The sequence below is a fragment of the Aegilops tauschii genome, chromosome 4 (genome assembly GCF_002575655.3).
Source record: "Aegilops tauschii subsp. strangulata cultivar AL8/78 chromosome 4, Aet v6.0, whole genome shotgun sequence".
Classification (NCBI taxonomy): domain Eukaryota; kingdom Viridiplantae; phylum Streptophyta; class Magnoliopsida; order Poales; family Poaceae; genus Aegilops; species Aegilops tauschii.
Genome location: NC_053038.3, coordinates 109,512,872 through 109,526,493, shown reverse-complemented (window position 1 = coordinate 109,526,493; position 13,622 = coordinate 109,512,872).

Genomic DNA, 13,622 nt, shown 5'->3' with positions numbered 1-13,622 from the left:
GAAAGGCTACGATAGATCCCCTATACTTGTGGGTCATCAACCGTCCTCTCTGAGCCGACACCGGTGCAGACAAAGGTCCTATGCGCCCTTGTTCGATGCCGTCGTGTGGGCGGATCTTGCCCACCTAAGGTATAGCTTCTTTTGGATTTCATGCATCATTGTACTGTCCAACTCCCCAGGCCACTGCATGCGGGTTTTCTTGTATACCACTACTCCCCAGCTCCCCATGTATAGTAGCTAGGGTTCGTCAGCTGGTCCAACATCACCATTTTTTCACTATTAGAGGAAAGGCCACTCCAAAAGTTGTCCTAGTTTATGCCTCGGTGGAGGTATACATGTTTTTTTACAACAGTACATGCCGGTTGTGCAGTCATTGTCCATATGCTCCTATTGCTGCTGCAAATTTAATACTATCACTGGTAAAATGAAGCAATGCCCATGTTAAAGTGATGCCCCTTTTAAGTAACGCCGCTGTCAATCCAGAGGCGTCGATAAATGCTTCTGTCCTGCTTTAGTTTTTTTCCGTGTATGTTGCTTTAGTACCCATCAAGATAATCATGATGCTTCTATTTTTTGGTGTACATTTCATAAATTCTTATTGACAATTGAGATGCCGCTGTTAATCTTGTACCACTGCCAAAAGAAAGTAACGACACTACTTAAACATACATTTTCTATATTTTTGCAAATAGCGATCCATATCTCCATACCCGGGCATGTCTTCCTCGGTTTTAGTGGAACTACACAAAATTGGATGGCCACTGTTGCTCCGCCTCACTGTCCTCTACCATGTGGTTCTTCCTTTCTCGAGCTTGATTACTGAGAAGAAACAAACCACATTGAGGATTTATCAAACTTCAGTTGTGCCTCACCTAAACTTGATGCCAAATGGATGGCGCATCACCATGATGACCTATCAATACTCATGGTTGCGTCTCGTGGTTGCATCAGCTGGTGAAGCTGATCGATGTTCAATGAAGAACAAGCTATCTTCGATCAGGGCTCTTTGCTTGTTACCCACAAAGACAAACATATCATTCATCGGTGCACCTTGGTTGCATTGGAGACGCAGTCGTGTTTCACCTTCGTGCAATTTTTTCTTTTCTTGGGACAAATGCATTTTTGCCCTTAGTCAGAACCACCCCATGGGTTTTACCCTTACATTTCAGCTCTACTCGGTTTTGCCCTTAGGTTTGCCTCGAAGGTCATCTGAGTGCCCTTTGACCGTTTGACCTATACTCTGAAAATTCATAACAAATTCATCTGAACTAATAAAAATGCAAATAAGATATCCAAATGTTCAGAAAAATGTTACTTTTATAAGCATGTCACTAGGATTCAGGAAAAGGTATTGTTAAACCACCCAGTGTTATTAATCTTATAACCATCATTAAACAGAAAAAAGCTATAAACAATAATGTTTTCATGAATAAAAATGATATGCACATCTAGGTGATGTTTTCTAAACATTCTCATATATTATTTGTATTTTCTGATTTCATATGTATTTATTATAAATTTTCAAATGACTTTGATCATTACATTGAAAATCCATAACAAGTTCATATGAACTTAGAAAAATGTAAATGAGATATCAAAATGTTCAGAAACATCGCCTACATTTGCGTGTAATTTTTATTCGTACAATAGTATTATTTATACCATCTTATATTTAATTTTTTAATAAGATTAATATCCTTGGGTATTTTAAACATTACTTTTTTCCAGAATGCAAATGACATGCTCATAAAGGTAATGTTTTTATGAACATTTTGATAACTTATTTGCATTTTTATGAGTTCGTATGAATTAGTTATGAATTTTTAAAGTATTGGTCAAACAGTCAAAGGGCACTCGAATGACCCCTGAGACAAATCTAAGGGTAAAACTGAGCAGAGCCGAAAAGTAAGGGCAAAACTCGTGGTGTGGCACAACTAGGGGCAAAAGTGTAATTGTCCTTTTTTCTTTAGCTATGAACCAAATGTTTTCTCGAAGAAGCATCGATGTTGGTACTAAGAGAAAAAGTTTTGTATTGATTTCTAAGCCTTCTCACAACTTTGTCTTCGGCTCCCCTGTAATTTTATTTGTCCAGCAATTAACTAAATGTTGGCTATGATCTATCAATCATTGAGTTATATAAACATATCATTCATGAGTTGGTTCTAAAATTTTACGACTATTGAATTATGTTTCCACACTTTGATAAAAAATATTACTCATACAACTACATAAAAAATATGAAGCCAATAATATTTATTTTTTGTTGGCATGTATTCGTTGTTTGCTAGTTAAATATGTGGCTAGACTTTGATTAATAATATGGCGTGGAGTAAAAACCCGGATGGAGGTAGTACGAGATAGGGTGGCACACTGATTCAGGCCGAACACAACAACCCATAATTAGTTGGAGAGGGCAAACTGTACATACAAAATAATTGAAATTAAATTTCTTTATTTGTACACACTCTCACACCTTTCCGATAATTTAGCGCATGTGTGGTTGTTCACTTAACGGAGGGTAGTGTACCACACGTGAATGACAGAAAGTGCGACTAGGACGCATGGATCGTAAGTTGATCATAGTTTTCATCACTGCTATGTTAAGTAAACAGTTTCGTTTCGTACAAAATTTAAAATGATTGTTATGGAGAGAAAAATAAAACCAGTCCACTATATTATTACTATATACGAGTACTATATAAGTTGGAGCCTCGGCGCTTGTTCGCTAGGGTTTGCACTCTTCACACTCTCGTTGCACTATATATACACACGTAGGAGGATCAGCGTTCATTTGCTAGGGTTTTCTCTGTTCACAATCTCTCACCCTCTTCATCAGATCTAAACAAGACTACGTTGGCCTCTCTCTATCTTCCTCCTCTCACAGCTGGTCAAGGAGCCGTCTGGATCCCATCGGACCGGGAAGGGGAGAAGGTGCATCGTTCACCCTGTCACCTTCGGCGAGGGAGGGAATCCACTATTGGTTGTGTTGTTCACTTTCACCAAGCGCCTGTGTGGGAGGGCCTCCGACCCCTTCTTCCTCGCTGCCATACATAGTGTGGGCAGATCCGGCCTCTTGCCACACGCCTAGCCATATCCCGACGACCCTAAGGTATAACTTTCTTTGAAATCGCCATATCCACACGCCTAGCGGATCTTTTTCAATTCTGTAGTCGAATCTAGGTCTTGGTTCAAATAGGAAAGAAGTGGGGGTTGGGTGGAGCATGAATGTAGGACGTGGTCGTTCAATGAGAAAAGGAAGGAGGGAAAGTAGTACAGACTGTCTATCCAGCCGCAGTGTTGGTCGAAAAGGGGAAAAGGGGGTAACCCAGTACACTTATCTGTAAGGAACCAATCTCTTTGTTGAAAAAGGAAAGAAATTGGGGGGTCGAGGAGTTTGTGCAGGACTAGATTTGTTGTCCTCACATAGGAATAAGGTTGAAAGAGAACAAATATGGGACCAATACATATATGCTGCTTGGCAACGTACTCCGTATCACCCATTTATATGTCTGGAGGCACATGGTGCTGGCGTGTCCCATGTCCCATGCAACTATTTTATTGTTTTTAATCTAATAATGCCGCGGGAAACTTGAAGCAATGCCACTATTAAAAGTAAATTGCATTTTTAATGAATGCTATTTTAAGAGAATGTCTCTGCTAATATGAATCAATGCCACCGTTTTAGAAATGCTAATGTCCTACTTTGTTTTCCATCAAGATAAGGTAGATGCTTCTTTTTGTGGCCATATGTTTCATCCTCCTTTATTGGAGAGTAATTGTTTCCCTTTTTACCTCTGTGAAAACAGGGATATCTATTCGACCTGTTGCTATTGTGACCTTTTGCTTCACTACGCAAAACACTTTTGTTTTAAGAGTGTTTTGTGCAGTTCAACTAAAATGTCACTTCAGCAACTTTGCTTGATTTAGTGGAACTACACAAAACGAGATTGGATTTCTTATTTGTGTTGGCAGATTTGTATTTGATCTTGAGGTCTTTCAAGTCTGCCTCATCAAAGGGCAGTACCGGCCTTCATCCACATGATTGTGCAGTGTGCTTTGAGATGTTGTGCTACTTGTATTAGTACTGGTTTAAATAAATTTTGAATTGAAGCTATTGTATTGCTGCTTTTCCCATTAAGTGAACAAAAATGGGCCAACCCTGACATGATGCTTGTTTCTTTGTTACAACAAACTCTGCATCACCCCTTTATACGTCGATGGAAGCACATGCTGCTGTTGCATTCACTCTCCCCTACAACTGTTTATGCTTTTCATTAATCTAATGTCACTAGTAAAATTAACCAATACCAGTCTTAGAATTAACTAGGGAATCTTAGTTCAAAAACTACAACACTTGTTAGGGATCGGCGGGAGTACATGTTTCACAAATGTATTGTTGAGATATTGTCTCTATTATTATGTATCAGTTACAGTGTTTTAGAAATGATACTATGCGGCTTTGTTGTTCTTTCTACATGTTTAACCAAGGCATTGTTAAGATAATATCTCTGTTAATATGAATAAGTTGCACTGTTTAGAAATGGTACTTTCCTTCTTTGTCGTTCTTTATACATGTTTAACCAAGGTATTGTTAAGATAATGTCTTAGTTAATATGAATGAATGACAGTGTTTGAGAATTGCTACTGTCCTGCTTTGTTTCCCATTAAGATACGGTAGATGTTTTTTCTAGTGAGCATGTAAGTCATCAACCGTTGTTGGTTAGTAATTGTTTCCTTTATACCTATTTGTGCACACAAGGATATCAAAACTTCTGATCATTGCTATTTCGACTTTGATTTTAGTTGAACTGCACAAAAGGAGCCAATGCATTTAAGGCAAACTATTGCATTATTGGGCCGAGTTGATCTTTCCACTTTGCAGAAAGAAGCAGTCATTGTTTGCGCTACATTACAGAAGGAATAATCGAGAAGCTTTAGAGAGTATTAGTAGACACTGGTGGCATGACTAGTCTACAGAGCTCATGTGGCAACTCAACAGCACGTGAAGTGCAAAATTCTACAACAAGGAAAGGTATGACCAAGTTAGTGGCCGACGCAGTTGTAACAAACGATGTCAGTATCAGCCTTCATCCACATGATCGTGCTTTGTTATGTTGTGCTACTTAAATTGTGGTACTATTTTGAATAAATGTTTAATTGAAGCTATTATATTGTTATCTTTTCCTGTTAAGATGATGAAGATGATTATATTTGTGAGCGTATGTTTAATCAACTAGTACCACTATTATATTAATCACACTTTTTCTGTATTTATGCAGACATGGATGCATAGCTTGATTTCAGTGGAACTGCACAAAATGTTTAGATGGTTCGTGTCCTCCATAATACTTCATCATGCACAATACATCGAATGGTTATCAAATCATTCGTTGTCACCTTGAGTCACCGAACTATCTACATGAAAGGAGTTGTCAATGTCTTGAAGGCCTTCCAACATATAAATACGAAGTCCACCATGGTACGCAAGACATTGGTTGATTTCAGTAGAACTGCACAAAAAGATCAGCTGGTTAATCCAGCTCCATGTTCCATTTTAATGTGCAAACTGATGACAAACTCCGCCTTTTCCACAATCAAAGGCATTAGCTATTTCGAATGGGAAAACCTTGTCAGATTTTAATCATTGATATTAGCAAGAAGACATTCATTTGATATGTTGGAATTGGAAAATCTTGTCAAATTTTGCTCATTGGTGTTAGCCAGAAGGCATGCATTTTATATTTTGGAATGGAACGCCCTTTGCCGTGAGCAGCGTCGATCATTTTTTTTCCTATTTGTGTGTTTAGCTCAGAAGTAATTGTTGGCTCTGATGAGATGCATAATCATGAATGTTCACTTATATATATATATATATATATTGTATTTCAAGAGTTTGTTCTAAATGTTGTCTATGAAATGCCAGGCCTGTGAGTTTGATTGCAAAGTTGAGCTTCGAATGTTGTGGCACGTAGCTTGACGATGAGGGTGTAGCCACACTTAAAAGCTACTCAAACTTTATGGTTTGTGTGAAACTGTGACAAACAAGCTATTCACTGTTCCTTCTGAGAATAATGTTACGTATTGTCATGTTGATCTAATGCCAAAGATTTGCATGTTATTAAGAATAAAATTGAAAACGCCCATATAGAACCACAACATCATCGACCGTACTAGTAGGTTTACATGCTGGCGTCGTTTCTGCACTTAAAAAGTCCATCGTCTTATGTTTCATTCATAGCCTATACAACAACAAGTTCGGGTAGGCTAGAGGTGAAACCATATGATCTTCTGACCAACTCATCATCTTACTATTTCATGCATAACCTCTATTAGGAAACATAAATGTACGAAATAACTTAAATTGTCCGGCCTTGCAGTTATAGGAGCATCTACCACCTTTTTTGAGAAACTAGAACATCTACAGTCGGACTCCCCAAACCCGCCTCAAACAACAGGGCAGACGGCCCGGTCATGAAATTCGACCCAGACGGGCTCCTCAAACGCCCGGGCCGACCGACACTCCTCCTATACAACCCAAATATGGGGCGGGCGTCCGGGTGCGTCCGCCACATCAGACTGATGTCAGGGTCCCACGCAGGATCGCCCAGAAATCCGGCGGTCCGACAGACCTTTCCTCCCGTTAGTCGATGGGGGTGGGGGCAGTGTGAACAGTGCCTGATGTCGGTCCCGCTCGCCACCCGAGGCCAATAAATCCTCCTGCTCCGGCACCCTCCCCACACTCTCCAGCTTTGCCATGGCCAAGAAGAAGATAACCACCTATGCTATGCTCTCGCCAGAGTATCAGTACTAGATTGAGCAGGAGATCCAACGAGGTGCGCCGCCCACATCACTGCCGGGGTGCCTCCAGACTCACTGGAGCCGGAGGAGGAGGAGGAGCACGCGGAGGAGGAGGAGGAGGAGGAGAGACGGGAGCAGCAGCTAGCTCCGATGGAGGTGGCGGATCCGAAAGACGATGAGGAGGCCGAGCAGCCAGAGTAGGAGCTGGCGTCGGCTCCGGGCATCAACACGGAGGACACGGAGGCGGAGTTCGCCATCGCCTATGCAGATGAGATGGCAGAGCTGAAGGCCATCTGGGAATCCATCCAGGATGAGTCCTCTGTGAAGGCCAGCCAGCGCTTCATCCGGCAGGAACGGGCGACGACCGACGCCCTCTTCGATGAGGTCGAAGCGGAGATGGATGCGGAGAAGCCGCAGCTGCGGCTGTCGCCCATGTACCCGACGCCAGGCACAGAGATAGTGGACATCTCCGACAATGACTAGGCTACTTGATCTACGTAGTACTTAGGTTTTTTCATTTGCATGCTTTTGTATGGATTTAAGATTTCTAGTATGAGGTATACGGATGCAGATGAGCAAATTTGAGGCTTGACTGGTCAGTGTTCGGCTCTAGATGTAGTAAGCTGCTACACAGCACAGGTCTTCCATTGTAACCCCGCGTTCTTCGCCGGCGAGCTCGCTGAGCTCAGCGATGAGGAACATACAATGGACGAGGCTTCCGACCAGGAGCCAGCGCCACCGCCTGCGCCGATTGATGTCGTGTTCACCATAGAGCAGGTGTGGCCGCACTTCGACGCTGCAATGGCGGAAGAGCTACCAGCGCCGCCGGTCATGGCGTTCCAGGAAGCACACGAGGACCAGTGCTACAACCTCCGTCTCCTCAGTGAGTACCGGCACGCGGAAGGACAAATCACCGACGAATAGGCGAACGACAATGCCATCGCAGACATGCTGGCCGATGATCCTGGCTTCCTGGATGAGCAACGGGCATTGTACCAGACCATTCATAGGGCTCGTGAGGGTCTCTCCGTCATCCTTCGCCTTGTTGCACTCATGGTGGCATCGTCGTCTCTTGTTGTCAATATGGTCGACGAATCAGGAGATGATTGTACATGGACTAGATGACAGTAGGGACCCACCAGGACCATCGCGGTACGTAGGCAAGTGCCTCCTTATTAGAACTACAAGAAAAAATTGCTTCCTCCCAGGTTCCTAACATCTGGGTCCACACAATTGTCAATGTATAGTCAATAAACGAGAGAATTGCACAAGGAGGGCATTTTTTACGGGTGAGCAATATTTTTTTAGCGGTGTTTTTCTTGTTGTTGAGAGGAGCAGGGTATCAACTAGGTGGGCTGTGGCCCGCTAGCCTAGGCTATTATTTTATGTCGACAAAGCCCAGATATTGATTTTTCTGTGTGAAAATGGCTAGCCCAGCTGAAAGAACATGCGGTGCCCCCATGTTTGGTTTTGGTAATTGATGGCAATCTCTATGGACTAATGGTTGCCTCGAGTTATATTTGAAGCATTTTTCCATAGGATTTTCTTGGAGTCCATGTGTTCGTTTCAAGGAGTTTATGTGATGACCAAAGTGCTATTCAAAGGAATTATCCAAAGAATGGTCATGTAGAAGTCATGATACAAGAATGATTAAGACTAAGTTAAATTGTGAATCTAGTTTATCAACACGCAAAGTGTAGAAGATGTACCGAAAGGGATCAAGTGATCCCATGGTATGGTAAGTGTTGTCCATTACGCTCTGTGTACTAACCCATGTCTACGTAAGAGTTCTGTGGGTTAGGTATGTTTCCATGGGCTTGCGTCAAGAGGAAGATCTAATACAACACATGGAGGATGACGTCAAGTGGTGATCATCATCAAGATTGCGGCTTGCAAGTTCAAGTGGAGCATCACGAAGAGATCATGCTTGAAGCTTGTCGTCCATTGTGGTGACAATGGACTTGTGAAGATGTGCTGAATAGTGGGTCACCCATAGTGGAGTATGGGGGAGCAATCAAGTAGTATTCATCGAGCCAACGCAATCAAGAAAGGTGGTCCAACTTGAGGAAGTCAAGATCATCATCATCTAGCTCAAGTGGACTTTGTGCAACGCAAAGGTTTGCCCTTGATAGGTTTTCTCTCTTACCGGTCTCATCGTGGTAGTTGGGAGACCGGGTTACAGGATCGATTGTCGTACTATCAAGGGGGGCTCTCAAGTTGTTAGCTTGATCGTATCGTTCATAGAGAGCTCAAACCATTGCATCCTTGATCATCTTTCTTGGTTCTTGTTTGGTGTTTCTCCTTGTGAGATTTGGAGCTTATGGTCATCTTCATGACAAGCTCGAGTTCATCGAAAACGGAGTTCACATGCATCTTCTATGATGTTTTCGATGTTGGGGTTTGCCGGTTCTTCATTCTTTGGGGTTTTTGCTATTTGGATAGTACTTGGCGTCATCTATTCAACAAGCTTGAGTTTGCTCAATTCAGAGCTCATATGCAGAACTTATGGCAGTTCTGGTTTTCCTGCTTCCATCTGTTTGCTTGGGCTATTTTGAAGCTCACTAGCAGTAGTACCGCCCTGGGCAGTGGTAGTACCGCTTGCACGGTAGTTCCGTGGTTCCAGTGCCGCGGGCACTACTGCTTGTTCCTGGGCTTTTGGATACTTTATCTCCTCAGTGGTAGTCGAGCGGTAGTAGTGCGCCGTAGTAACGCTTGCGCGGTACTTCCGGCCTTCTACTACCGCAGGAACCTCCGCTCATATTTTAGCCTCCAGATACATTTTTCCTCTACATGGAAGTAGAGCGGTAGTAGTGGGCGGTAGTACCGCTCCTTGCAGTAGTACCGTGCTGCCCTACTCTACTGTCGCGGTTTCACCTGTACACGCAACACCTAGCGGTAGTACCGCTGGTGGGAGCGGTAGTACCGCTCCGGCGATACTGCCGCCTCCTTTAGTTTCTCAGTTGCATGTTATGGCTAAAACTACTGTGCAAGCGGAAGTACCGCTCGTCTAAGCGGTACTACCTCTGGTGCGCAGACTGGGTGCATAACGGTTGGATTTGGGGGTGGCTATGAAAAGGGGTCTTCTTCACCATTGCATTCTATCTCTTGAGCTTGTGTTCTTCCCCCATTGTTGACCTTCTTCGAGCTTGCTATCTCTCAATACCTCGAATGATTCTTGCTATTTCTTGAGGGGAAATAGAGAGGAGATCTAGATATACGTTTCCACCAATCACTTTATCCTCTATGTGAGGGGAACCATTTGGATCTAGATCTTGGAGTTATTTGTGTTCTCTCTTTGTTCTTCCTCTCATTTTCCTCCATAGCATTAGTTGTCGTGGTGGGATTTGGGAGAGAAGGACTTGGGAACTCCGTGTGCCCTTGCCATTGAATTTGGTGCATTGATAAACCACAAGTATAGGGGGTCGCAACAGTTTTCGAGGGTAGAGTATTCAACCCAAATTTATAGATTTGACACAAGGGGAGCCAAAGAATATTTGAAGGTATTAGCAGTTGAGTTATCAATTCAACCACACTTGGAGATTAATTATCTGTAGTAAAGTGATCAGTAGCAAAGTAGTTTGATAGTTTTGATAGTAGTGACAGCAGCAACGGTAACAGTAACAGTGATAGCAGTAATTTGTAGCAAGCGTAACAGTGATGATAGCAGTAGTAACGCAACAAGATCAATATAAATAAATTCGAGGCATTGGATCGGTGACTTGTTGGATGATATTCATCATGTAACTGTTATAACCTAGGGTGATACGGCACTAGCTCCAGTTCATCGATATAATATTGGCATGTATTCCGTAAATAGTCATACGTGCTTTATTAAAAGAACTTGCATGACATCTTTTGTCCACCCTCCCGTGGCAGCGGGGTCCATATTGGAAACTAAGGGATATTAAGGCCTCCTTTTAATAGAGAACCGGAACAAAGCATTAACACATAGTGAATACATGAACTCCTCAAACTACGGACATCACCGGGAGTGGGACCGGTTGTTGTCACTCCGGGGTTGCCGGATCATAACACATAGTAGGTGACTATACTTGCAAGATCGGATCTAAAACATGGATATAATGATGATAACATAAACGGTTCAGATCTGAGTTCATGGCACCCGGGCCCAAAGTGACAAGCATTAAGCATAGCAAAGTCATAGCAACATCAATCTAAGAACATAGTGGATACTAGGGATCAGGCCCTAACAAACCTAACTCGATTACATGATGAATCTCGTCCAACTCCTCACCGACCAGCGAGCCTACGAAGGAATTACTCACTCCCGGCGGGGAGCATCATGGAATTGGCGATGGAGATTGGTCGGTGATGACGAAGAACACAGATCCCCCTCTCCGGAGCCCCAAACGGACTCCAGATCTTCCCTCCTGAGGAAGAACAGGGCTTGGCGGCGGCTCCATTTCGTTAAACGTGATAATTCTTTCTCCTTGATTTTTTTCTGGAATAATGTGATTTTATAGTATCTGGAGGGTTGTCAGCGGGGCCACCAGGTGGGTACAACCCACCTGGGCGCGCCAGGAGAGGGGGGCGCGCCCTGGTGGGTTGTGCCCACCCAGGTGCCCCTCTCCAGCAGGTCTTGGTTCCAGAAATTCTTATTATTGATATAAAAAATCCTCGCAAAGTTTCGTTCCATTCCGAGAACTTTTATTTCTGCACAAAAACAACACCATGGTAGTTCTGCTGAAAACAGCGTCAATACGGGGTTATTTTCATTCCAATCATGCAAATTATTGTCCAAAACAAGAGGAAAAGCGTGAGAAAAAGTAGATACGTTGGAGACGTATCAACTCCCCCAAGCTTAAACCTTTGCTTGTCCTCAAGCAATTCAGTTGATAAACTGAAAGTGAGAAAGAAAAACTTTTACAAACTCTTTTGCTCTTGTTTGCATAAATAAGCTTAAACAGCACCCAGGTTTTCAGCCAACATTATAACTAACCATGTCAACAATAACATTTAAATATTATAATGATTCATATCAATGACATAATCAGCTAGCGAGCAATAATAAGATGTCTCAAAAAGCAACATGTTGTCAAAATAACCATGATATAACATGACAATAGTGGTATCTCTCTAGCCCTTTCTGAGACTGCAAAAAATAAATATAGGGCACCTCCAAAGTTCAAACAGTGACTAAACATTGTAATTCATGGTAGAAAAGATCCAGTCATGATGCACCCAACATTAGCTATACACAATGCATAAATCATGACAGTTGTGCTCTACTCAGTTTCTGGCGCTTGTTTATAGAAGGTGGTGACACAACATAATAGTAAATAGAAAGTCCCTTCGCAGAGGGAAGTAGTGATTTGTAGAGGTGCTAGAGCTCGATTTTTAAAACAGAGATAAATGATATTTTGGGACATGCACCTTTCTCATTCACTTCACGACCATCAGTTATCAACATCTTCCATTCTAAGCATGCTAGTGGCAGTTCCCAAGCGGAAAGTAAAGGTTTTGACTCCATAGGGAGTTTTTGTTTCATTATTCAAGAGATGAACTCTTTTTCATGCTTGCAGTTTGGGACTGGGCATCCCTATTATCGCCCATTTCCTCGTGCGATGGAGAGTGAATAAACACTCGACCTGAGGATAACCTCCTTAGCACGGAAGATATCGACCACCTCCTGTCGTTCCATGAACGATCCGGGCACACAAAACGGATAATTTTTTAGAAGTTTTTAGAGATGGCACATGCAAATTTACTTAGGACGGCAGGGTAATACCGTATATAGGTAGGTATGGTGGACTCATCTGGAATAACTTTGGGTTCAAGGTTTTTGATGTACAAGCAGAATTCCCACTTAGTACATGCAAAGCTAGCAATTAAGATTGGGAAGCGGCCAGCTAGAGAGCAACAAAAATCATAACCAGGCATTGTGCATAAGTAACATTGGACAGTAGCATGAGTAGGATATGAACACCATGAACATAAATATTATAGAGGCTATGTTGGTTTTGATTCAACTACATGCATGAACATGTACCAAGTCAAGCCACTCGAACATTCAGAGGAGGATACCATATCATCATACTACATCACAATCATTTTAACGCTATGTTGATATCCAAGATAAATCATTATCAACTCCCAGCTACTTATGCATGGCATGAGAAACTATAATCTCTAATTGTCATTGCAAACATGTTTAATCATAATGGGTTGAAGCCTGGATACTAGGTTAAACATATTTACACAGACAAAACAAGTCGAGTTCATACCAGTTTCTCTTTGCCACGGCCAGCTCATCGAATATCGTCATTATTGCCTTTCACTCGCACGACCGAATGATATGAATCATAATAGTGCAAGAGTGCCATGGACTAAGCTGGAATCTACAAACATTTTATTCAACAGGAGAAGACAAGGTAAAATGTGCTCTTTATTAGTTCAATAGTTATTCATATGAGAGCCACTCAACATTTTCATCGTGGTCTTCTCCTCGGTAATACTCGAATAAAAAGAAAAGAAATTCAGAGAAACGCACTGAAATATTTTTGGAGTTTTTGGTTTTCTTGATAAAGCAAATAAAAAGCAAAAACTGAGAAAAACAATTTACACTGGAAAGCTCCCAACAAGCAAAAAGAAGAACAAGGAAATCTTTTGGGGTTTTCTCTTTTTAGTTCTACTACTAAGCATGCGTAGAAAGTAAATTACTACAACTAATTTTTTGGTTTTTCTAAAGTTTTTCAAACACAAAAGAAGAAAGCAAGAAAATAAATCTAAGCATGGATGATACAGTGAAAAAGTGTGAACACCGATAGATAGAATGATATGTGAACATGAATATAATGTCGGTG